The sequence below is a fragment of the Cydia pomonella genome, chromosome 14 (assembly GCF_033807575.1).
Source record: "Cydia pomonella isolate Wapato2018A chromosome 14, ilCydPomo1, whole genome shotgun sequence".
NCBI lineage: Eukaryota > Metazoa > Arthropoda > Insecta > Lepidoptera > Tortricidae > Cydia > Cydia pomonella.
In genome coordinates this window covers 6,468,186-6,493,079 of record NC_084716.1, presented here as the reverse complement: position 1 = coordinate 6,493,079, position 24,894 = coordinate 6,468,186, and the positions used below count along the sequence as shown (strand labels likewise).

Here is a 24,894-nt window from a genome sequence, read left to right as displayed (position 1 = left end):
ACTGTACCTACTTATTCTTTGCAAATAAATACATACATACAATATTTTGTAAATAAATAAATAAATATTATAGGACATTATTACGACAAACGAATTGCCTCTCTGCTGAAACGTGTGCGCGGTAGCAACAACAGCATGCTGAGGACGTTGGCCGAGAGACTCGACTGCCCGCTCACTAAATACTGGGTCGGTGTGGTGATTGGGAGGGATAAGTAGGGCAAAGCCTCTTGGTGAGGTGGTAAGGCATGGATTAGTTTGTAGTTGATTAACATAGATCCTGTCCGCAGCGCCATGTAAGGACTTGATTATTGAAACAACGACATATTGGAAGTGTCTTTTATTTGTAAAGCGCTGTCTCACTCTTACCTTACTGTTTATACATATCTCTATTCTTGTTACTCTAACGGTGTTATTAAATATCGAATGAGACTACTATGGTTCGACCTAATAATCGACTTTGCCCTTACAATAAGATAGCTATTAGATTAGAAACAATTTTTAATTTTAATTTTTATTACACAAATTGACTAAGTCCCACAGTAAGCTCAATAAGGCTTGTGTTGAGGGTACTTAGACAACGATATATATAATATATAAATATTTATAAATACTTAAATACATAGAAAGCACCCATGACTCAGGAGCAAATATCCATGCTCATCACACGAATACATGCCCTTACCAGGATTTGAACCCGGGACCATCAGCTTCGTAGGCAGGGTCACTACCCACTAGGCCAAACCGGTCGTCATTGGAGGAAAAGTTGGAAACTGGAGGAATTTTTTTTAATTTCTATTTCACATTCATGCAGATCTATTCTGAATCTCTTTGCCGATACAAAGGCGAATTATCATTATAGGTTTCGCAATGGCCACTTCGGTAATTTTGGGACCGTAATTTAGATCAATCTCGGCACTTAAGTGCTGAATTAATTTTTCCCGATCAAATTTTCATCATTTTATTTGGAAACCAAATTGTCAAGTTTTGCTTCAATAATATTCTATGGTAAATAAACGGTTTGGACCGTTTTATATTGTATACATAAACAATTTTATATGAACTTTCAAACTGCTGTACGTTCTAACTTGTACCTACTCTCTGTTGTTGCTGTCTTCGAGATAAATTAAATACGAATTTGAAAAACACCTGGAGGCGTAATTTGCTTTAACTTTAAATACCTAAATATTTACGTTGCAAGAGTTTATTAAAGTTTGTTTATTGTCTCAATTCGGCACAGTGCGAGTCAACGAACTGCATTTGGGTGAATAAACTTTTTATTGCCTTTTGCAAGACTTGCCCTTAATCATAGCTACTTCTAGAACTACTTTTTACGAAAGCGACTGCCATCTGACCTTCCAATCAATAGTCCGATTTCCTCACGATGTTTTCCTTCACCGAAAAGCGACTGGTAAATATCAAATGATATTTCGTACATATGTTCCGAAAAACTCATTGGGCCGGGGTTTGAACCCGCGCGCGACCTCCGGATTGAAAGTCGCACGCTCTTACCGGTTACCGCTAAGCCACCAGCACTTTTTTGTGTTCAGTTTTCAGGGTTTTCTTGAGTGTATGACGTCTACTTCAATTTATAATACAGTTATAATGTTGCTTTTGAGATTTGGATACTCGGTATCGCTGTTTTTACCTGCAAACTCGAGGTACATGTTGTTTAAGCGGCAGTTAAATCTTATCGCAGTTGTACGTAACTTGCTCAGAGCTCTGTGAAGCGCAGCGGGTGCAATCTCTCGAGTAACATTGTCTAAATTTAACTGGCAATCGACCTTATTGCAAAAGGCATAAGGTTCGCCAAAGGTTAGTGAAGAGTGTTGCTGAATTTTGCGATAACAATGCATTTCGTATTTTAGAGGTACTGGATGGCTGTTTATTTGTACAAACGTAGTTCCCATATTTTAATGCTAAATAATCTAATCTAATACATCATTAAAAAGTTAATATGTTAGGTTATTTGGTTAATCAACCATGCAGTTGCTCTGTTGCTAGTTAGTAGGGCTGGCCTAGTGGGTACCCTGACTATGAAGCCGGTGGTCCCGGGTTCGATTTGAATCCCGGTAATGGCATTTATTTGTGTGATGAACATACTCGTAGATATTTGTTCCTGAGTCATGGGTGTTTTCTATGTATACAGCATGTCTCTACTCTCTGGACATTGCCCGAGATCCCGAGTAGAGTTCCTTCTCAGGAATGTTCTAATATGGTTAATTATTTGATTAGACAAATATTTAAAATATATATTTTAAAAGTTAAACACAATGGCGATAAGATTAAAGTGACACTAGTGACATGACATACTTCTTTAATTACCGTGTATCTACATACAGGCTGTTCCGAAGTATTCAATCGTAAATCGTTAATTTCTCCGTTAATACTGTGTCGTTAGGAATGAGACTGTGCATAGGTTAGAAATACCCTAATCGACACGTCCTATTCATCTATGTCCATAGGGTCTACATACGTTTGTATAATGTCGCCTTACAAGCTTTGCTTAGTTCGGGGCTAGGTTGATCTGTGTATGACTGTCACTAAATATGTATTATTATTGGGTGCGTCCTATAATATATACGCACTTTTGGAATAATTTCAGTTTACAAACGTTAAAAATGTATACTAATCTTAAAAACGTATACTTTCAATTAGTATAACATAAAAATAATATAACACACGACATACATATGGCTGTTTGGCATAATATACATATAAGTTAAGCTCATTTCATATAACTGTCATAATATATACATATTAAAATATAAATATCATCTTATATAATTAAGTAGTAAAATTAGTAGGATGACCTAGAATTTCAAACCTCATAGAACACACTACTAGAAAAAAACTGCTAAAAGTGGGTTAGGTTAGGTTAGAACTGTGACCCCCTAGATAAATAAATTGTTTTCAGAATAGTTAGCAGGTTAGGTTAGAACTCTGAGGCTTCAGAAAAAGAAACTGTTAACAGAAAAGAGGGTTAGGTTAGAACTGTGACCCTCTAGATAAAGAAATTAGCACCAGAATTACCACAGAAAAAAGCTGCAATCTGTAATAGATAAATACTACGACTACGTTGAAATATAAATTCGCATAGTATAGATGTTTCAAATACATTGCTCATTTCATAATAATTTAAAAACTGTATCTGTTCATTAACTAACACACAAAAATATATTTAAATAATGTAATTTCGGTAGTGAGGAAAAAAAAAAACAATCGATTATGCAATGAAAAGTACATTATATTTTGCAAAAATACATGCAGTTGACCAAAAAAACGTGTCGTTATTTTATTGTTTTTTTAAACTTAAATTAGATGCGATTGCTTTAAGATATTCACATTCGGAATACTCAGGTTTCCGTTTTATCACATTATTAATACGTAATATTTGTTTTGTATGTTATATTATTTCAACGTTATACCTTTCTAATGTTATCGTTAACAATGATATATGTAGTGTTTATTATACAATTTACAATTATAGAATTCGTTGTTATACATATTGCATGTTATTGCAATTGAATGTTATTCCGATCAAAATTATACAAATTGAATTTATACATTCAGAGTGATATATTATAGGTTTGTACACGTTCTATTACTTACCCATTATTATTTATAAAAATCATATTCGATGCATATTACTTAGTCTGGCACTCGAAAAGGCATCCATAGTGACACGCCTTAGCCATTCGTTAACTTTTAATTTTATTTCTAATCCAGAAGTAGCTACTATTAGAAGTATTAGAACAAATTCAATTATTTTCAGAAAATATTTTAATTTGTTTTTATTTCAAGTAGAAACACTACTATATAAATTATAAACTGAAATAAATGTCATATACTGAGAAAAAGTGACCAAGGCCTCCAGTGCCCCAGGCTGGAATCGAACCAGCGTCCTCTGCTATCGCGGCAGGTGCCTGAGTCACTCGGCCCCCGGGGTCACGGCGGCATTGGTCGAATTTTTCCAAGCATATGCATTTCTTACTGAAGGCTTACGGCGCCCTCTAGCCATCCCTAAGGTAGAACAGTATGGTTCGACCTTCTAACTGGATCAACTCAGGTAATAGAGGACGCTGGTTCGATTCTAGCCTGGGGCAAGGCCTCCAGGCCTTGGTTAATTTTTCTTGGTATATGACATTTATTTCAGTTTAGAAGTAGCTAGTTACATTTTTGACATTGTGTGCTCAGTGTGCTAAAGCATTGTATTATCTTGGGTTCTACCAAAGATACATTGATCGAGTAAGATGTGTAAGATCTTAGACAATTTCATGCTTTAAATTTGACAGGTGAACGAGATACATACATTTTGCGGTTACTTTACTCTGATCGTCAAAAGTTGATATAGATTCAGTGACCGAATAAGCTGACGGAGTACAGCACCATCTGTTTTGGATGTCAAACTAAGGGACACTTATTTTTCTTAGACTTTACCTCTCTATTACAATAAATTCTCTTTGGTCCTACAAATAGTACATTATTACAAGAGCTGCGAAATGACAATTCGCGAATGAGCGATTTTGTCGGACGATGCGAAGCCGAGTTCCCAAATGAAAAATTAAGGATCCAATTTGCTATGATTATATTAAAGTAGTAATTAGAATTGATTAAACCTCTGCAAATCAGATACTTTTTAAGTATTTAGGTATTTACTTATTGGAGCGAGTTTGTTAATTTCAGAGGTGAATGAATTATTGGGAGTTCTAGAGACCATGTGTTGCCTAGTGAATGTAATCATTTACCAAATTAAGTTTATAATTGCACATTTCGAATTCGTTGAAAACCTATTACTTTCCATTAATCGATTTGATTAGGAGAGGCCGTAAAACTAGCGATGTGTTGAGTACTTATTACGTAGGTTGGTATACACTGTTCGTCACTGTATGTGTATAATGGTACTAAAATATATATTTTACTATTAAGGTAAAAAAATCGTACCGGTTTTTTAGACCACAATACGGATGCCAAAAATTTTATGACTAACTTGAAGATTTTTTCTAGTGACTTAATCGATTCGAATATTGTGTTTTTGACATTCACTTGATAGACTAAAATCACGAACATAGGTCTAAAACGTAATTTTGTAACAATATATGCACAAAAGCTAATAATATGAAGAAAAAAAAAATTTTTGATCGATTATTATCTACTATTTTTGTTAAAACTTACTCTCTTCTTCCTCGCGTTGTCCAGGCTTGAACCCCCGACCTCCAGATTGAAAATGCAGCACGCTCTTACTGGTAGGCCATCAGCGCCGTTCGAAAAAAGCGCAACGATTTTTCAATGACTCTTCTGATTGAACTCACTGCACCTTAAGGTGCGTTTAGAACTCCTAGTGTAAATTTATTCGATAGCGTGACGCATTTCCGTTAAGTCCAATTTTGTATGGGATTTAGAAACAGCGTGCCAAGCGCGATGGTTTGGAAACTCAAAATCCCATTAAAAATTAGAGTTCACGCAAACGCGTACGTCACGTCTCGCTACCGAATAAATTTACACTAGGGGTACAGATCTAGCAAACATATTCCTAATGGCTCGCGAGCAGCGTGCGAGCGACGTAATCGCGGTACCTATATTAGCTATATTTGGACCTGGACGCAACGTCGTATATGTAATTTATTTGCAACGCAATTGCAAATAAATTACATATAATAAATATAACAGTTTTCCGCCGGTTTTCTGGCTCAGCGCAAATAATCCACCATTACATAGACACGGTTAATCCTAATTGGGATCCGTGTTACAGAATTACGACTCTATTTGGTCGTTCGATTGAAATAACCTCCAGAACGAAGAATAACAAAATCGGGACAAGGTCCCACGGTAAGCTCAAGACGGCTTGTGTTGTGGCTCAGACAACGATATATATAATATACAAATACTTAAATACATAGAAAACATCCATGACAGCAACAAATACCTGTGCTCATCTCACAAATACATGCCCTTACCGGGATTCGAATCTAGGACCATCGGCTTCATAGGCAGGGTCACTACCCACTAGGCCAGACCGGTCGTCTAAGAAAGAAAAAAGAAAACGAAAAATCTGGAATAGAAAAATATTACTTTCATTTTTGACACAAATTTGTATGTGTACAAGGTACTTAATTTTTAACAGGCAACGAATACTTATCGAGAAGATTCTAACAAAACCAAACACAATTACTTTTAGGTTGCGTCGTTTTATCACAGAATTCCTAAGGCCCCGTTCATTATCAGATCAGCGCGATGGTCCATAATATTACATCGTCACCCAACTTAAATATGTATGTAAAGATTTGTGGGTTTATGGGACCCCATCCATATGCCATGTGTCTTCGCCGTTGACGGCTGTAAAGTCCTATAGCAGCGCGACATTTCTTCCCACATCGATCACACACAAATCACACACAAATTGAAATTAAGAAAACCCTTAATATATTTTTTTTGATGAAAAATTAATGAAACCTGTCCTTTTCTAATAAATTCAGTTACAAAGAGGTGTCTAGCGTCGTCGAGATATTTTGCTGAAACCATGCTGGAACTGTTTTTATACATGTTGTACGGTTTACTTGTAATAAATAGGAGTCTCAAAAAAAGAAAATTATTTATGTAATAAGTATATTTTAAGGTAGATGTAAGATGATTAAAAACAATTGTAAACTCGTATATCATTATTTACCATAAGCCTGCTGATTGAAAGCATCCGAAGCCGGTACACTGAAAAAAGTTGATAATTTCACTTTATAATGTTTTGTTTGATAATTACAAACAAAACATTGGACGATTTAAGAACAAGAATAAGAATAAGAATGGCTGGCCTGGCTGCACGCACTGCCTTCTCCGCAATTGGGTACCTTTTTAGACGACGACACATTAAGAGTCGGAGTGGCCTTAAGACTAGGATGCAAGGTATGCGAAACCCATCGCTGCATCTGCGGGACGATGGTCGAGGCTAATGGGCACCACGGCTTAAGTTGCTTGCGATGTGCGTGGCGAATACCAAGACATAACGCCATCAACGAGCTGATCCGTCGTGCCATGGTCTCGGCCAATATACCATGTATCCTGGAGCCGCAGGGCTTAAGCCGCACAGACGGTAAGCGACCGGACGGCCTTACGCTGGTACCTTGGGCAAAAGGCCGCAGCCTGATTTGGGACGACACTTGCGTTAGCACCTTTGTCCCCTCCCACATCACCCATACTAGCAAAATAGCAGGCGCGGCCGCCGAGAGTGCTGCGAAATTCAAATGTAATAAATACGCAAACTTGGTACCAGCGTACGACTTTGTTCCGGTCGCTATAGAAACTGCGGGGCCTTGGTGTGTGGAGGCCAAAAAACTTATTAGTACTTTGGGGCGGCGTTTGAGAGATAGGGGCAGCGACCCCCGTGCCGGCTCTTTCCTGGTTCAGCAAATATCGCTAGCTGTGCAACGCGGCAATGCCGCTAGCATTTGTAATCTTATCGTGAGAAAGTGTCTCTGTTTGGCCTTATGGTTGACAGGTAGATAATGCCATTTGGCATAAATAAAGTCCGCCATTTGTACATTGTTGTATATATTTCGTGTAATAAAGTTGAAATAAATAAATAAATCTTGTGGCCGTACACTAGGCTATGCCTGTCACGCGGTAGGCGGATTCGGTAAAAAAAAGTACTTAGTTACATAGCTAGTTACTCCGGTAACATACAGCCAAAGCCCTTCCAACCAGTTCTGAATTACGAATTATGCTTCACGAGGAGACTTTTTAGATATGTTGCAGACCTTTACCACTGTATTGTAAATATACGGATGTAGTCAGTTAGGAAACCGTCTTGTAGTTTTTGTGATGGGAGTAAGTATTTTAAAGATTCGATTACGGATTGAGGCAAAATAGTCTTCCGATTCTATAGTTTTTTGATGCACGCTATTCCAAAAATGTATTAACGATCACATCTCATTGTGTCGACATGTTGAGAACAGGATTTGCAATTCGAAGCAAGGTTATATATAAGTACGGTTCTGAAGGCCTATCGCGAAAATTGAAACTCGAAATTTTGTTACCTGCTTGTCTATAACTTACATTTCGGATTTCCCTTCAATGTCCACTTAAAAACATTCTGTATCTCTGACATAAAAGAGACCGTATGGCGTACAGCTAATCTGGCAAAATTTTACTATGCACAAAAAAATATGTTATTACAAAAAAAATATGTACTTACAGTTGCGGTACATCTGAGACCAGTGCACTAAAATATAAAATAATTGTGGTTGTTAGTGATCCATTTTTCGTATTTGCGAAATCGGGTTGAATATACCCAATCATATTTTCCCTAAACTTAAATCGACCGGGATATGGAAAGCGATTACCTTTTGTATTGTTTTCGAGCTTCCGATATTTCGACGCAGTTACATGCATCTCGTTCACGGGTAACTAAAGATAGCGAGTGCGGGCGCTCGGTCTATTCTCATTCGTGCGTGTCGGCTGCGTTAGCTTTCAACGTTACAATCGATCGATCGATCGGGTCGATTTAAGTCTAGTGAAACTAACCGTGAATCATTCGGAACTGCTACTCATATTTTTTTAGAATTTTTGTGCTTTTGACTGAACATGTTTTTATACACGCTTTTAACTAGCTTCACATATTTACCTGGTCTAGCCATAAATTCCAAGTATTCCAACACGAGCTAATTGTCCCCAGAGACTACATGATTTTAAAGTACATACTTAATATATAAAATTTGACTTATAAATTAAATTACAATTAAATAAAAAGTAACAAAAAAGTCCTGCTAAAGGGTGTCCATCATGCTGGCTACATTCCCCCGCTGAATGGCAATGCCGATTCTTTGCCCAAAAGCCAGCCCTAGGGTTTCTAGTGGTGTCGAGGAGCATCTTTTTTAGACCTTTAAATAAACTACTGTCACCAAGGTCCCAAAGTTACAACCTTAAACCGGCTGAAGACGACCGGTTTGGCCTAGTTGGTAGTGACCTGCCTACGAAGCTGATGGTCCCGGGATCAAATCCTGGTAAGGGCACTTATTCGTGTGATGAGCATGGATATTTGTTCCTGAGTCATGGGTGTTTTCTATCTATTTAAGTATTTATAAATATTTATATATTATATATATCGTTGTCTAAGTACCCTCAACACAAGCCTTATTGAGCTTACTGTGGGACTTAGTCAATTTGTGTAATAATGTCCTATAATATTTATTTATTTATTTAAAGTTAGTTAATTAAGTTTTATATATGTACTTAATAAAGTAACTAATAACGAATAAAAAATGCCAAATGATTATTCCTTGTTGTCATCCCTTGCCTTAATACATGCCTTTTCAGGAGCAAGCGAATAAGGTCTAATTTCCGCACCATTTTAAAAAAATATAATAGTATTTTTACCACAGCAACTGGTTGATTGCTACACCTTCTTGATGGTTCGAAAATGAATGAGAAAGTTGCATTTTATCCACATATCTGATCCAAATTTTGAATTGGTCCTTATGTTAGCTGGTAGAACTTTTAAATGATGATTTTGAATTATACCTACCGCGAAACACGTTCGACGTGTTGCCTCCCTGTCACACTTACGTACAAATTTACGAGTGCGACCTTACGTACAAATTTACGAGTGCGACAGAGAGGCAACACGTCGAACGTGGTTCGCGGTAGGCCCTCAGGATTGCGTGCGAGGCGTCCGATGCGTGCGATGCGGCCCGGTTGATGTCTACTTGATGTCTACCTTAAAAATAATTGTTACCGTTGCATTACAGCCGTCACCTTTACACTGAAATTATACATTAAAGTCAATTAAATGAAGTATATCCCGGCCGATTTGTGGTATTTTCGATTTAACTTCTTGTCTGTGTTTATTTTTTTAGCCGAATATTTAGTCATCATTTTGCAATTTTTCCTTGAATATTTATTCTGCAGTATACATACAGCACAATCGAGATTCGAAGCCACTATTTTTGACCACCACACATAAATATAAAAGGTTAATTTTCTATTAAGCAAGTTTACATCATCGTTTAGTTATGTCGTACAGGCTGTTTATTTAGTCACCTGCAATAATTTTACATGAAAAAAAAAACATTACTATAAATTACAAAACTAGATTAATCATATAATCATGCCGCGCTAGTAAGTAGTAGAAATACAATCTATAATAAAAGTGGTGTGTGTCAGATAGAACAAAAACATGCAAAACAAGTGCAAGAAGTGTGGTTGGCGTGCGCATCAGATATATCGGAGCGGGCGAGGTGCTCAAAAATATCTGAGCACGTACTCTAGCGCCTTGACAATAGAGGCGTGTTCTGATATTTGTGATTACCTTGGCCGCTCCGATATATCTGATGGCGGCAGTACACGTACTCGCACGTTGAACTTTGACGTGGCCAAATAAGTGCATGCATTCAACCACGCTCGGGGTGTGGGATCTTTTTATAGTATAAGATATTTTTATAGGTTTTTTTTTACTTTTTGTAGCTTATGTAAATAAGTTGTTGTATTATTATTTTTTACCGAATTATTAATATTTTAATTATTTACCACTTTAGTTATGTTATTACGTCTACCTTAAGAAGATTTCTTACCGTTGCACTACACATCATTCCTGAGCACTGAAAAAAAAAAAACATAATCGTATAAACATTAGAACGTTGTACAGTTAGCATCAATGGTAGCGGATGAAACAACGCGCCAAAAGTATCTGATATTCCGAATAACTTTTCCAAATATAGATAAATCTCTAAAATCCATGTTCAATAGTAGATCGTTAACCAAGGGATGGAAGGCACCCATTTCTGTCGAGGCAGTTTGGCACTCGAAAGTAGTGAGTGTGTGAGTGTCCGGAACTGAAATGGTGCCTTTCACCCGAGTTAAACACCGTACTTTTCATTTCGGATACAAGGAAAGTAAATACAAAAACATTAAAAAAACACGGCCACATTTTCCTCCCTGGATATTAACATTAAAAAAAAATACAGAATTTTATGTATTTTAGTCATAACTTTGCCCGACCATTTCTATAAATAAATAAAATAAATTTGAAATTGAAATAATATATTCTAGGTTTATGGGTTCAAAATATTTTCAATAATGTTAATATCCAGAGAGGAAAATTGGGACTACGTTTGTACGGAAAGGCGCTTTCGGGGCAGTCGTCCCCTTTCGTAGGATATAGAGGATAGGCCACGGCCGCTTCTCCATTCAAACGTGCTCCCCATTTTCCTCTCTAGGTATCGACATCATGGAAAATGTTTTTACATATTTTGATGTATATTAACCATGCTATGCCCCTATGTTTGACTTTTTTCGATTTTTTTATTTGAGTAAAAATTAGGTACAAAATCAGATTTCATAATTTTTTTTTATAATAACAAAAAAATTGTAAAGTTCAAACTGTGGTTCATATACAACAAACTGGGTCAAAACATATTTTTAATAATGTTAATATCGAGAGTGAAAAGGCAGTTTCGGGGCGGCCGCCTATCCTCTTATATAACCGTTATGAAACTTATTAATGGTGCTAACATTTTTGACATAAATCCAATCAAAACATTGATTTCTGAAGCATGTCCTTGTTGGTAACAAAATTTACTAAGAACTAATGTTAGAATAAATACAAATATGTATAAATAAAAGTTACAATAAATAAATACCTATTGAAGCTTAGTACCCCTTTGGTTGAAAATAACACTTATCAAAGTAAACAATCGTAGTATAAGGCCTGAGTAGACGCTAAAGTTTACCCTGACATATATCTGCAATGGTGTTATGTATGTTGTTTGGTGTGCCCTGAAGCCTCTGTATTAAGGTTGCCACTCTTTTGCGCAAAATAGCGGCAAAGCTGTACATAAATAATATGGATAGATGATTGACGGATTAACCCGTTGACCGCCAAAGATGTCAACTGGCGTGCGAGGCTACATACCACTATCAATCTTCGTGCATTCCGACAAGGTTCGCAATGACACGCCGCGCACGATAGGCGGCGTTCAAAGGGTTAAATATGATTTTATCATTTACTAGCTGACCCGGTGAACTTCGTATCACCTATCGTATACGTGTTATGTAAATATTTGACAGGTAGGACCAGTTTGTATGGGCAAATAATACCGTTGTTTTTACTATTTTCCTCGCAATTTTTCCATAATTTCTCAACGTTTAAACCTTCCCTGGACTTCTACAAATATTTCAATACTAAAATTTGCCAAGTCTTTTGGAAGTTATGCGATCACATACATTTTGGCGATTCATTTTTATTTATATAGAAGATAGATAAGAACACTTAATATTATTTAAATTTAAGTACCTTCGCGACACATTCCGGTGCGATGCACTGGGGACATGCAAGAAAAGATATTAAAAAAAGAAGATATTGGATAGTGTTAAATCGTATTCCTCACAATGTCAGTTAAAGCTAAATCTGCATCGACATGGCAAGAGTGTGGAAGTGCCACCAAAAATAAAATCTAATGAGAAAATATGACGTTGATAGTGGCGCCATAATTTGTTGCTGTTAAATCGGAGCAGACTGCACTATTGTAAAGTATTGTCAAATATTAAGTCTAGATACGATATTGGATCAGGTCAGTATCAAAAGTGACGTTTCTGTTTGAAGAAATTACCAAATATTTAATTGACGTATCTTAAGGGACTTTGGTCGAGCGCCTTGATAGTCACGCCTCGTGATATATTCCTTTGTTTTTTGCTCATTAATATTGTTTAAAGTGTAATATCGATAGTTTATTATACAGTAAACTAATGTGGCAGTGAAGGAGAATTAATCTTGAAACGCCATTAACCACCATTTTGGAGTCAACGGCCGGTAGTCCGCGTGCTACTTGTAAAGTCCAGCTATCGCTTTGCAAGAGGTGATAATTTCACCGTACACTGTCTGGTACTAATCATACAATTTTAGTCGTATTTAAAGCTCCTAAACCTGGCGATACTGGCGATATTTTAAAATAATGAATTAATGACGTATCTTAAACTTTGAATCGGGCAGCTTACCGCGGTAATATGCAGTGCGTATAAACGCGGCAAGGCGATACATAATACCTTCGACAGAGATTAGTCGAAGATAGGGAACTAAAGTACGTCAAACTTTGCTTCTGTTCTGTAGAAAAACGACAGGATTCGAAATGTCCCTGTGTGAAAATGCACACTATTCTCCTAAAATCTCTTCGTTTTCGTTGTTGCCCCCGGGACAGTAACCTACAGCTCCAACACCAGGGAATCGGATTGAATATAGGTATGCAATAACCGAACGACATCCTGTCTGTTTCTGGCCAATACCTTACAATATCATCATAGCTCAGACTGACGCTTGACGTTTTTAAAACTGACGGCGATAAGAAGAAATCTTTATAGAGTTAGAATTGAGTTTTTTTTTGTATAAAATCGCTTGAGTACTTACAGAAGCCATGCATATCGTCTCAGCACACTGAATATAGGACGAAAATAAAATTTCATACAAGTTGGTAAAATAAAATAATAACTAGTAATAAAATAATAAATTCAGTTTTTCATATAGTTGGTAATTCAGGCTTCCTAATAAAAGAAGATTCTCTATCCTACTTTTTGTAAACCTGATCTTTTTGACAGTTATCTTTTACTTGGCAAACGTCTATAGAGTCTGTTCGGAAAGAGACGAGTCACAATGTATTGGGCCCCATACATTCCAGGACTCTTCTCTTTCCGCACAGACTCTAAAAAGGATTCCATTGTGATGATCTTCCTCACGTTGTCTGGCATTTTGCCACGGCTCATGGGAGCCTGGGGTCTGCTTGGCAATTAATCCCAAGAACTAGTTTTTATGAAAGCGACTGCCATCTGACCTGGAAGGTAAACTAGGCTTTATTGTATGTTTAAATGTTACGGAAGACATATCTACTACTGCTGAACACTGCTAAGCTTCATAATCCTAAAATCCTTTCAATGGTTCGTCAGCTCCATTTAAGACCTTCTTTATTTACCTGCGTTTATAAAATAAATGTCTTTCCGATTATATTTTTCACTTACCGTGGAAATACAAACAGCCCGATCGTCGATCTAAAACCAATTTCATATTAATTTAGGGATTGAATTAGGTATGGCAAGTTTTTAAAGGGTCGGCAACGCGCATGTAATATCTCTCTATATGTTTCAGGCGTCAATAGGCCATGGTGACTGCTTACCATCAGGCGGGCCGTATGCTTGTTTGCCACCGACGTGGTATAAAAAAATGAAATCTTTAGCTGTAATAATTCCAAAAAAAAATATTACGGTAGGTAACACCGAATGTTCGCAAATTGCGGGCATCTTTCCCTGACACTCTAATTACGCCTTAATTGGAGTAAAAGAGAAAGATGCCCTCAATTTGATAACGTCGGTAGTCGCGGTAGGCCCTCTGTTTTGTACTTGACTAGTTTCTTTTAAAATTAGTTTTAAAACTAACCCACCTGCAGGCATGCCTTGTGTGCGCTTTTATCATCTACGGTTGTTGTCGGCACGTTTGTACAAGTTTGTAAGTGCTAGAAATACCTAGTTACCTACGCATGACACGATAGTGCTACACATAGGGACAGCCGCATTCTGCACGAGACAATGTAAGAGATGCTATATATTTTATAATGCATGTATATAAAGAGGTGTGTTTTCTACCGCTTGTACAATGGGCTGTGCTCTGAAGAAATGTTTACATGATGGCAACGGCCTCTTTCTATCACCGCACCGCTCGCCGCCGGCAGGGTGTTCATCCTCACACCCTAGAACCTAAATGTCGCGTACTGTGCGTTTTAAGAGAAATTTCCTCCCGCGGACGCTTCGGCTGTGGAATGAGCTCCCTGCCGAGGTTTTCCCGAGGGTCTACATTATGGGGATCTTCAAAAAAGGAGTGTACAGGTTTTTAAAGGGTCGGCAACGTGCATGTAATATCTCTGATGTTGCAGGCGTCCATAGGCTACGGTGACTGCTTACCATCAGGCGGGGTATGCTTGTTTGCCACCAACGTGGTACATTTAAAAAAGAGGGCTAATAGAAAGTACATATTCTCGACACGAGTCCTACTTACCAAACTCTCGGGGGACTTCGGTCTAATTGGTTTGGATAAATACGAATTTATCACAACTGATATTTGAAACTCCAAAAGCGCGATGTACGAGATGTACGAGTATCGCGATGGAAGTAGCTACTAACGTCATCTGCTAGATCTTGTGGCACGTCGTTATAGTAGCAATTTTTTACTTAACAATACTACTACAACAATACTTACAAGACTATAACAGTGACAGAGCAGACGCCACATACATTTACCGTTTCACCAGGCTCTGTGAAAAAACTTACCAAGTATCCCATACGCCTTTTCGTGATCCATGCCTTAAAAAGAAACCTAAGTTTGTTGTTTTGACGGAAATAATGCAATATCATACCCCCGCTTTGCAGCCTTCGCCCTTGCACTGCACAGAAAGAGTTTTATATACAGGGCACCATCATCATCATCTTCTTTTTAATAGTAATTTCTTAGTACATAAATATTAGGAAGATGATGATGATCGGACGCCCCAGGTATCGCTGGAGGGCCATGGTGGAGGCGGATCTGCGCGAACTTCGAGTCAACAATTGGCGAGAAGTCGCACAGGACCGAGAAAAGTGGCGCTGTCTTATGTAGTCATTTTGGGTCGCTGAGCCACCGGAGTAAGTAAGACGATGATGTTAAAAATTACGTATAAATTAATTACACCCTACCACTGGTCGTGGGTATGTAATTAAAAAACATGGCGTCAAAAATCATTTTTTACTGTTTTTGTTCTTAGTACAGTGGACGTCAAAGATATGTTTACATTTTTCGCGATATTACAGTGGGGTAAGGTGCATAAGTATAGACATATCTTTGACGTCAAATGTACATATAGATACGGAGTCTCCAGCGGCAGATTACCGATTTCAAGTTAATAGAAGAAACTAAAACTTATAAACCAAAACTATTTATTTTTAAGAAAAGAAGATGAATGCGGATTTAATTATTTATTATTATCTAAAGGACGAGCTCCGCTGTGTACTTTTCCAATCTTTGCCGCATACCTACCTATTCCGAAATGAATGTGAATGAAAAACGCTGATCTGCTGGCCAGCGATCTATTGTCAATTTGTCACTAAGCAATCCGCAACACTCATGCGACTAAAACAGACCCCGCGTCACCCTCGCAATCTACGTTCGAAAATTATTTGAATTCAAAGTAGTTACGTAGACGTCGGATATCTGACTTCATGCAGCATGGTGTAAATTTTTCATTACCCACACATTCGATTTGGAACTCTGGACTCTTTGATTTCATATTTAAACAAATATTTTATTGACTTTTTTTATCAAGCAGATATGTGTAAGTGATACTAAATTTTTTTTAATTAAAGGAAAAATGGAATAAATCATTTTCACCACACCACAACAAAAAATATTTGTTTACAAGGGGGCAAAGTTGTTGTTTAACCGCTCGTGCTAATATTGATACCCGAGCAAGCGGAATATTTCACAATTGAAGGGTTTCCAGGCACGAGGGTTAAACAAACTTCGCCTCCGAGTAAAACACAAAATTTTTCACCACACCAACGCGAGGAAAGTACTAACTATGAAATACCAAATAAATCTAATTGAATCAAATCCAAATGAACGGAATAAAAAAAATATCATTCAAAATCATAATTTAAAAGTCACTTCTACTAGATAACATAAGGAAACAACTCAAAATTTGCATCTGATTACTTTGCCCCACATGTGGATAAAATGCAACTTTCTCATTCGTTTTTGAATAATCAAAAGGACCTTTACTAGTTGGTGTGGTGAAAATTCTTTAACGAAGTTGCGGCCTTTTGGAACACCAGTCTCATCGCCATTTCGTAAAAAAATTACTCTAAATAAACTATTAAACAACAAAATACTTACCCTACTGTCACAGATACTTAATGTGTTCTGAAATAAACATTTCTTTTCTTTAAAAATTATTTTGTTAAATTTTATCTTTGTTAAATACCATCTTTGTTGGCTTTTATAAATAAATATTTGATTACGACAAAATTATGAGATTTTTACGTCGTAATCCATACTATATAATGGTTGACTGGTAGAGAATGCCTCAAGGCGTTAAGTCTGCCATTTGTGCCCTTTTTTGTAAATGTGTGCAATAAAGTTAAAATTGATTAAATATTTGTAATATTATAAATGCGAAAGAGACTTTATCTGTCTCTTTGTCTGTTATCTCTTCACGCTTAAACCGCCGAACCGATTTAGATGAAATTTGGTATGGAGATGGTTTGATGCCCGGGGCAATTTTTTTTTCAATCATCAACATTCCATGCAGACGAAGTCGTGGGCAGAAGCTAGTTTCAAATATTACAAGTGATAGATCGTGTCATTCACGAAGACGCGTGCCTAGACTCGTATTGTCATGTTAGTAAAGGATAGATTTGACCAATTTGTGCGTTATCGTGGATGACACGAACTATACTGCGTACAGAAGTGGCGCAACCATTGACACACATCTAAGGACGGGCCTTATGGGCAATAAGAATAGGGCCAGTACAGCGGTGTCACGCATTCGAATTCGAGCCAACCCTGCAGTCTAACGCCATAACGCGATTGGTTGATGAGTTCGCGTCACGCGTGCAGGGTTTGTCGCAACTAGTTGCGTTAGACTGCACGATTGGTTCGAATTCGTGAGTGACACCACTGAACTAGGACCATTCTTAGTGCCCGTAAGGCCCGTCTTTAGATATATGTCAATAGGCGCGAAAGTATCTCGCCCTGGAGATAGTCGAGATAGTCTACCTGTCCCTCTTTACACTCAGAAAAAGGCGGGTAGTCTATCTCGCGGGCGAGATTGTGCTAGGCCTACAGAATAAAGGGTAAATATTTATGAACTTATTGCTTTTCGGGGAAAAACTATTCCATTCATCGAAATACATGTTTATAAAACATCGGTTTAGGCATCAAAGGCCAACGGTAAGTAAATCTAAAACACGACCCCTACAGCGACATTCGGACCTAAAAACTGCTTGATTCGACACTGTTCTGAGGTTATTCTTTTAGTAATTGACATTAAACTTCCTTTAATTCAAGGAAATAATAAAGCTCTCACTAAATTAAAATAATAATACTTATTACAAAATGAGTGGCTAGCTTTTGCTATCTGGGAGTATTGTCGACCGGAGTGGAGGAACGGAAGCTGACATTCAAACACGAATAAACAAAGCCCGAGCCGCATTCAGCCAGCTTAAACCTGTGTGGAACTCCTCTACCCTGACGAGAAGAACTTAAATGAGGATATTCAATTCCAATGTAAAGGCCGTGTTACTGTACGGGTGCGAAACCTGGTTTGTCCGCAAAGACCTAATGACAAAACTCCAAGTGTTTGTGAACAAATGCTTAAGGCAAATTCTGCACATCTTTTGGCCTAACTGGATCACAAACGCTTACTTATGGAGAATAACCGGACAAGCACCCGTACATAAGGAGATCCAAACGCGAAAATGGCATTGGATTGGGCATATGCCCAGGAATAGGATATCCTCAGGAAGCCTGACACCCACCTATTCAAGGTGGCCCTGACCTGGAAGATGCCCGGAAAACGGAAACATGGTCGCCCTAAATCTACTTAACAGGATTAAAAGAAAATAAATACGAAATGAAAACTAAAGTTGAACCTAGAAATAAAATAAAATCATAAAGTATGAAATATACTTACCTACGAAAGCAAAAACCAATTACAAAGAGAATACCTCTTTTAATAGATCGGCCTTAGACCCCATGGCACTGGCGGCATTACCTCTCTTTACTTACACAGAAGTCAACAGTCATTTCTTTTACAAGAAATACTTTAATTTATAATTGTTAGTATTCTGAGCAAGCGAAAGATTCCAAAATTGAACCACGACACCACTAGCCTATTAGCGAGTGGTTCGAGAAGGGGAATCTTGAGTGTTGCGAAGGTTTCAGGGCACGAGGGTTAAACAAACTTTACCTCCGAGTGAAACACATAAATTTCACCACACCAATGCGAGAAAAATACTAACTATGATGTACCAAAAAAATCAAACTAAATCAAATCTAAATGAACGCAATAAAAATGTTATCATTCAAAATAATCATGTAAAAGTCAATTCTCCCAGCTCACATAAGAAAATAACTCAAAGTTTGCATATGATTACTTTGCTCCAGATGTGGATAGAATGCAATTTTCTCATTACTTTTTGAACAATGACGAGGGCCCGTATCAGTTGGTGTGGTGAAAATAAATTTTAAACAGAACAGATACTAGAAGTTCGAATGGCGCCCCCAATTTTATTCCCATCTACCTGTATTCTATTACCTTTAATAGTGCAACAGCAAATACCATAAACAAAGCGACTCTCGGCTCCATGTTTACGACTGAGCGCCTTCATTTTGATGCAATTTGATGCGGGAGGCGTCAGTTAATCGATTGACTGATAGCGAATCGAGTCATCGCGAATTTCCAATTAATTTTGTGTCGCGGTTGCTAAAGCCAGACCAAGCTAAGTTGGCAGCGATTTTGATAGCCCAGAAGGTTCACGTATAATTCTAAACGTCAAATTTCTATGAAATATGTCGTTTACTTAACACTGCACCGTTTGGGATATCAAAATCGCTGTCATATCTTAGTCTGACTTTATTATTTTTGAACGAGCGTTAGCGAAGGTGTCCAATACAGCAAGTCGTATTTCTCAACTGATGCTCGTGAAATTTTGTGAGCAAGGTGCTTATCCAACGTGCCAATCGTTAACGCTCCATAGCGTCTTCTCTCTTTCTATCACTATTCCATATTAGTGAGACAGTGACAGTTGCGTTTCATTCGCTACGACCAGTCTGGCCTAGTGGGTACTAATATCGATACCCGAGTAAGGGAAAGATCCCGAAATTATACCACGAGCGTAGCGAGTGGTTCGAAAAGTGGAATCTTGAGCGTTGAGAGGGTTTCAAGGCACGAGGGTTAAACAAACTTTGCCTTCGAGTGAAACACAAAGTTTTTTACCACACCAACGCGAGGAAACTACTAACTATGAAATACCAAAAAAATCAAATTCATTCAAATCCAAATGAACGTAATAAAAAAAAATATCATTAAAATTCATCATTTAAAAGTCAGTTCTACTAGCTAACATAAGGAAACATATCAAGATTTGCAGCTGGTTACTTTGCCTCACATGTGGATAAAATGCAATTTTCTCATTCGTTTTTGAACAATCAAGTGGGCCTTTACCATTTGGTGTGGTGAAAAACATTCTGTGTAACTCCTTAGGTAAGAATATTGCAAATTCGAGTCTTTAATGCACTAAAGACCTTGTTTGAATAATGTCCCTTACGCCGTACCCCCCTCGTTGCACAATGTACTATTGAAACGCCTAAATAATCCTTGAATATTCCCTAAAGAATTAAAAAAAATCTACGCATCACTTCGTAAGTTTAATCGTTGTAACTTCCAGTAACTTCTTTACCCTAATTTGCATCTATTGCGCCTTTCGTACGAGTCAAAGTGGAAATTCCAAGGCAATGTTATGAGGCATAAGGTTTATGTACAAAGGATAAAAGGAATCGAGTGTAATTTCGATTTTAAAAGAGCGGCAGTTATTTAATGGACGGATTTACTTTGATATCGTTCCCTATGAAGAGACACCGCTTTATAAAGCGATTACAAAGAGCTCGAGGTCACCAGGTCACCACACATATGTGCAATTTTACTTACGAAATGCTGATTCGACCAACACGATTGAGTTTTTTGTACAGCAATTTATACTATAACAACCATGGTACCGAGGCTGGGCACCGTTTTTAAATATAACGGCAAATACCGGTTCATTTCTGTTTTACTCCGAATTTTCATAAGAATGCGAACGTTTTATGAACTTTATTGTAACCTAAATAAACCAGTTTTTCTGACGAGCAGCGGGTTAGCAGGCCTGGTGGTGTGCCGTGTAAACAAAGACACCGAGATAGAAAGAAACCCGTTATTATTGTTCTAAACCGGTTAATCTGACAAGAACTTTATGGGAATGTTCTCCTAAAAACCGGTTAAAAATTAACAGTTTTACGAACGAAAACGAAATGAAAAGTTTTGCGCCAAGTACTTGATAACGGTTTGGAAATTTAACCGGTTTCCGAGCCTTGTCTGGACTGTCTGGTGCACCCCTGAAGCTTAATTTGTGTAATTGTTTTTAATATACACGAATACTGGTTGTAATTGTGTACGCAAATAAATTAAACGGTTGCACCCCCAAGCTAAATTTGTACGGGAACGCTGTGTGGTGCTGGTGACCTAGATTATCTTACGTACTCCGTCCAGCAGTTGAGGTGGTCTGTACTATAACTTATCGAAATCGGTCGCCGATGAGAATTTAAATGAATCCATATTACGTTAAAATACGCGAGCCTAATATTTGAGAAGAGCCGGAGAAGAAATCGTGTTGACATTATCACCCTGAAAGAGTTTAAGTATATAATACACTATTTCATTTCTCATGCTCTGAGACAAACACGGTTTTGTTTTGATTTTTAATAGATTTGCTGTACGATTTCCAATATGTATAAATTGTTAATTGAAAGTAACTAAAGTTTATAATTAGCCGTGTTTTTTAAATGCTCATATATTTTACTTTCCTCGTATTCGAAATCCCTTGGTTAAAAATCTACTATTTAAGAGGCAAAAGAGCAGCTTTTTTACCCCCAAGGGGCCACATAGCTGTTTTATCGCTTAAGTAAGTTACATAGCGGATAAAGTACACATTATTAAGTATAAATTATCATCGTTACCTCGACTTCTGTCTATTCTTATATCCAGTTTATGCAATCTTGCGCCAAACTGTCTCTGTTTAGCCCAATAGTTGACTGGTAGAGAATGTGTTAAGGCGATAAGTCCGCCATTTGTACTCTTTTTTTGTAAATTTGTACAGTAAAGTTTAAATAAATTAATAAGTACATACATTGGAGTGTTTTTGTATAGGTAAAAAGACTGATTACTAGGCATAGACCTAAAAGTCTATATCACTAGGTATTTAATTAGTTAGATCACTTATGCAGAACAACGTTAGATCCCTAAACTGATTTCTAATACAACTTTTTGGGTACGTGGATAAATTGAAAGATCAGATCATATGTAAATATTATGTTTAATTAATTGGTCCTGTCTGTTCAATGCTTCCCACGCAACGAACTTTCACAAATTTGTTCAACGAATTATCTTGATTTATACCTATTAAACTTTTTCGCTTGAAACTCCATCATACACCATACATCCATAGCTTGCTGTTCTTAAATTAAAGTTGTTGTAAACTTGGGAACTTTCTTGAGAAATATTATATAGTAGCTTTGTCTAAATTTAACGTATAGGTACAATGTATAATTTGACTACATTAACGCATCCATAAATAGCAGGCAAAATGTAGTCTCAGTCGAATAACCTCGATTGGTGGCTGGACGCATTATCAAGGATCGTCGTACAGGCGCGGATCGAGCCGTCAAAAAAGGTTGTGGTCACAGCCACCCGAAAATCGGCCAAGTGCGAGTCGGAGTACGAACTCACTCATGAACAATCATGACTCAAGAGTCATGATCGTCGTTTTTCATGGAAGATCATCATCTATCGATCTCAATAGAATGTGAAAGTGTTATCTCACAAGACTATAAGGGGGTACCTAATGATTCCCCCACCTATTTTTTGTAGATTATTGATTTCGCCGAACATCGTTTTGCAGAGGGATTTATTCGTACCTAGATGCAACTTTTGGTAATTTTGGTTTCACCAAAAAAAATTACCAAATTTCATTTACCAAATATATTTTTTGCAACTGTACATTTTTCAATCAAACTTTTCCTATATACTTATTTGACATTACCATTTCCCTAACAACAGTTCAGCAACATTCTAGACCAAAATGTTTCACTTGATTTAAAAATGTTTAACAATTTTAAGTTTATCAAACATGTTTAGTCTATTTTTATTTATTTTTACATATACATATATACATAAAAACGACTGTTGCCAAAAAAGCGGGCTAGGTTAGAACTGCGACACTCTTAATAATGAACTCTTGTTAGAAAAGCAGGTTAGGTTAGAACTGCGACCCCCTAGAAAGGCAAACGGTTGCCGGAAAAGCGGGTTAGGTTAGAGCTGTGACCTCCACAAAAACGAACTGTCGCATAAAAATACTGTGTGGTTAGGTTAAGTTACTATTTAATTGAAGTTAAAGATATTTTTTTGCTATATATAAAAAAGAGACAGCAACGTATTAAAAATGACTAAATAAAGAATTTATTTCTCAATAATGGTTTGTAATGTTTTGATTTGATTTACGTATCTATAAAGTTGGCAAGTATATAATTCGAGGAATAAAAATGGTGACAAAAAATTTTGAAATACGGAAATGTCTAAACAGTGTTTTTCAAAAAGTTCTGATGCAAAACATTTTTATGCTATGTATTGAGTTGGGAAATTATTATTTGATGTTTATGCTTTTGCGATAAATTCTGTGAAAAATGAGAATCAAGCCAAAACTTTTGGTCATCTTTTGGGTCTTTTGGTTGGTGTTTTTTTCTTTATTTCTTACTTTCTTATTTAGCAAAAAACTTGGTAATCCGTTAGTAACCTAATAATTTTATTTGGCAGAATAATCTGTCCGATTAAACAACTTTTACTCGAGTAACGTTTTTTAAATTTAATTTCGAATAAAGTGACAGTTAAATTATAACAGTTTAGTCAGTAATTTAGAAATGGCGGTACTTCATACATATTATCGGCGTATAAAGTAATGTATCGGAAATCTCAAGCAATTTATTGCAGTCCATGGAGCCGTTTAGATAGATAACTACGCTAAAATACAACTACGTCTGATAATTCAAAGTTGGCATTATTTTTAGAAATTTGGACTAATATTTGTAAATGATTCAGGTTTCTAAGACTCGTTAAGCTAATAAATAATTAATTACAATTATTTACTAACATTACAATTGCCCCTGTAATGTTAGTAAATAATTGTTATTCTTGTAAATAAGTAGGGGTCAGCTGATATTAACATGCTCGATTTTTTTTATTAATACAAAAAATCACTCTACCTATCGTGTTTCGATCACGGTTTTCTCGGGTAATTATGACGGTTACCAAACGATTACTCTACGAAAAGTAAATCTGCTTATAAATGTTATGCCAAGTTGCCAACTGATTACTCTGCGTAATGAAATTCTGCCAAACAGTCGTCTGCCTAAGCGTCTGCGAAACAAAAATCGGCGTAATTTTACTTGGCGAATCAATATGGCACCCTATTAGGGTTGTGGGCATGCCCATCGTGCCCACAACGGTGGATCCGCCCTTGTCGTCGTAAGGATCGATCATGCAACGGTCCCCTGCGAATCTTAACCAAAGGCCGCCGCGCGGGCTGAAAGGTTCTCGAGCCGCGTTCGCGAATCGGAAATAAACAGTGGAAAGGCGTAAGTATATTGTTTTTATTGCACATAAAAGATAAACATTTTTTATTCCACGTAAAAGAGAACAGAATACAAATAAAATTATCATTTATTGCAGAAATAAATTTCCATATTATAATAGTAACTTATTAATATACTAAACCTATATGTGACAAAATGTTTGTAATAATGTTATTATCCAGAGAAAAAAACGAGGACTACGTTTTTGTGAAAAGGCGGCGGGCGGGGCGGTCGTCCACTAGTCTTAATAATAAACCGCAATTAGGCCTTCACACAACACAAACACATTATCCTGGATCACACATCGTACCCACAAACAAAGCGTACGCGTGTTTCCGGATACATAATACTGTGCAGGGGTTTTGGAGAGAGGGAGAATTGGAGGCGCTTACTCCGTACATGTCCAGGATAAATCCCCAGCTGAGTCGAGCATATTTTCGGATACTGAGCTGAAATCCTAT

The 24,894-nt window shown here is 37.1% G+C and overlaps 1 long non-coding RNA gene across 2 annotated transcripts; it reads right to left on the bottom strand.

The window, feature by feature from the left end:
• Positions 1 to 6,586: 6,586 nt before the first annotated feature.
• LOC133524803 (uncharacterized) lies at positions 6,587 to 16,926 on the bottom strand. Of its 2 annotated transcripts, none has more exons than XR_009800445.1 (9): positions 16,889 to 16,926; positions 15,378 to 15,404; positions 13,990 to 14,019; positions 13,385 to 13,411; positions 12,278 to 12,304; positions 10,557 to 10,583; positions 9,722 to 9,748; positions 8,183 to 8,209; positions 6,587 to 6,702 (listed from the first exon to the last, which is right to left on the bottom strand). It is a non-coding gene; the product is annotated as an uncharacterized LOC133524803 (long non-coding RNA). The 2 variants fall into 2 exon arrangements; XR_009800446.1 differs by lacking the exon at positions 15,378 to 15,404 and adding an exon at positions 15,292 to 15,324 and having other exon boundaries at positions 16,889 to 16,923.
• Between the last annotated feature and the right edge of the window lie 7,968 nt (positions 16,927 to 24,894).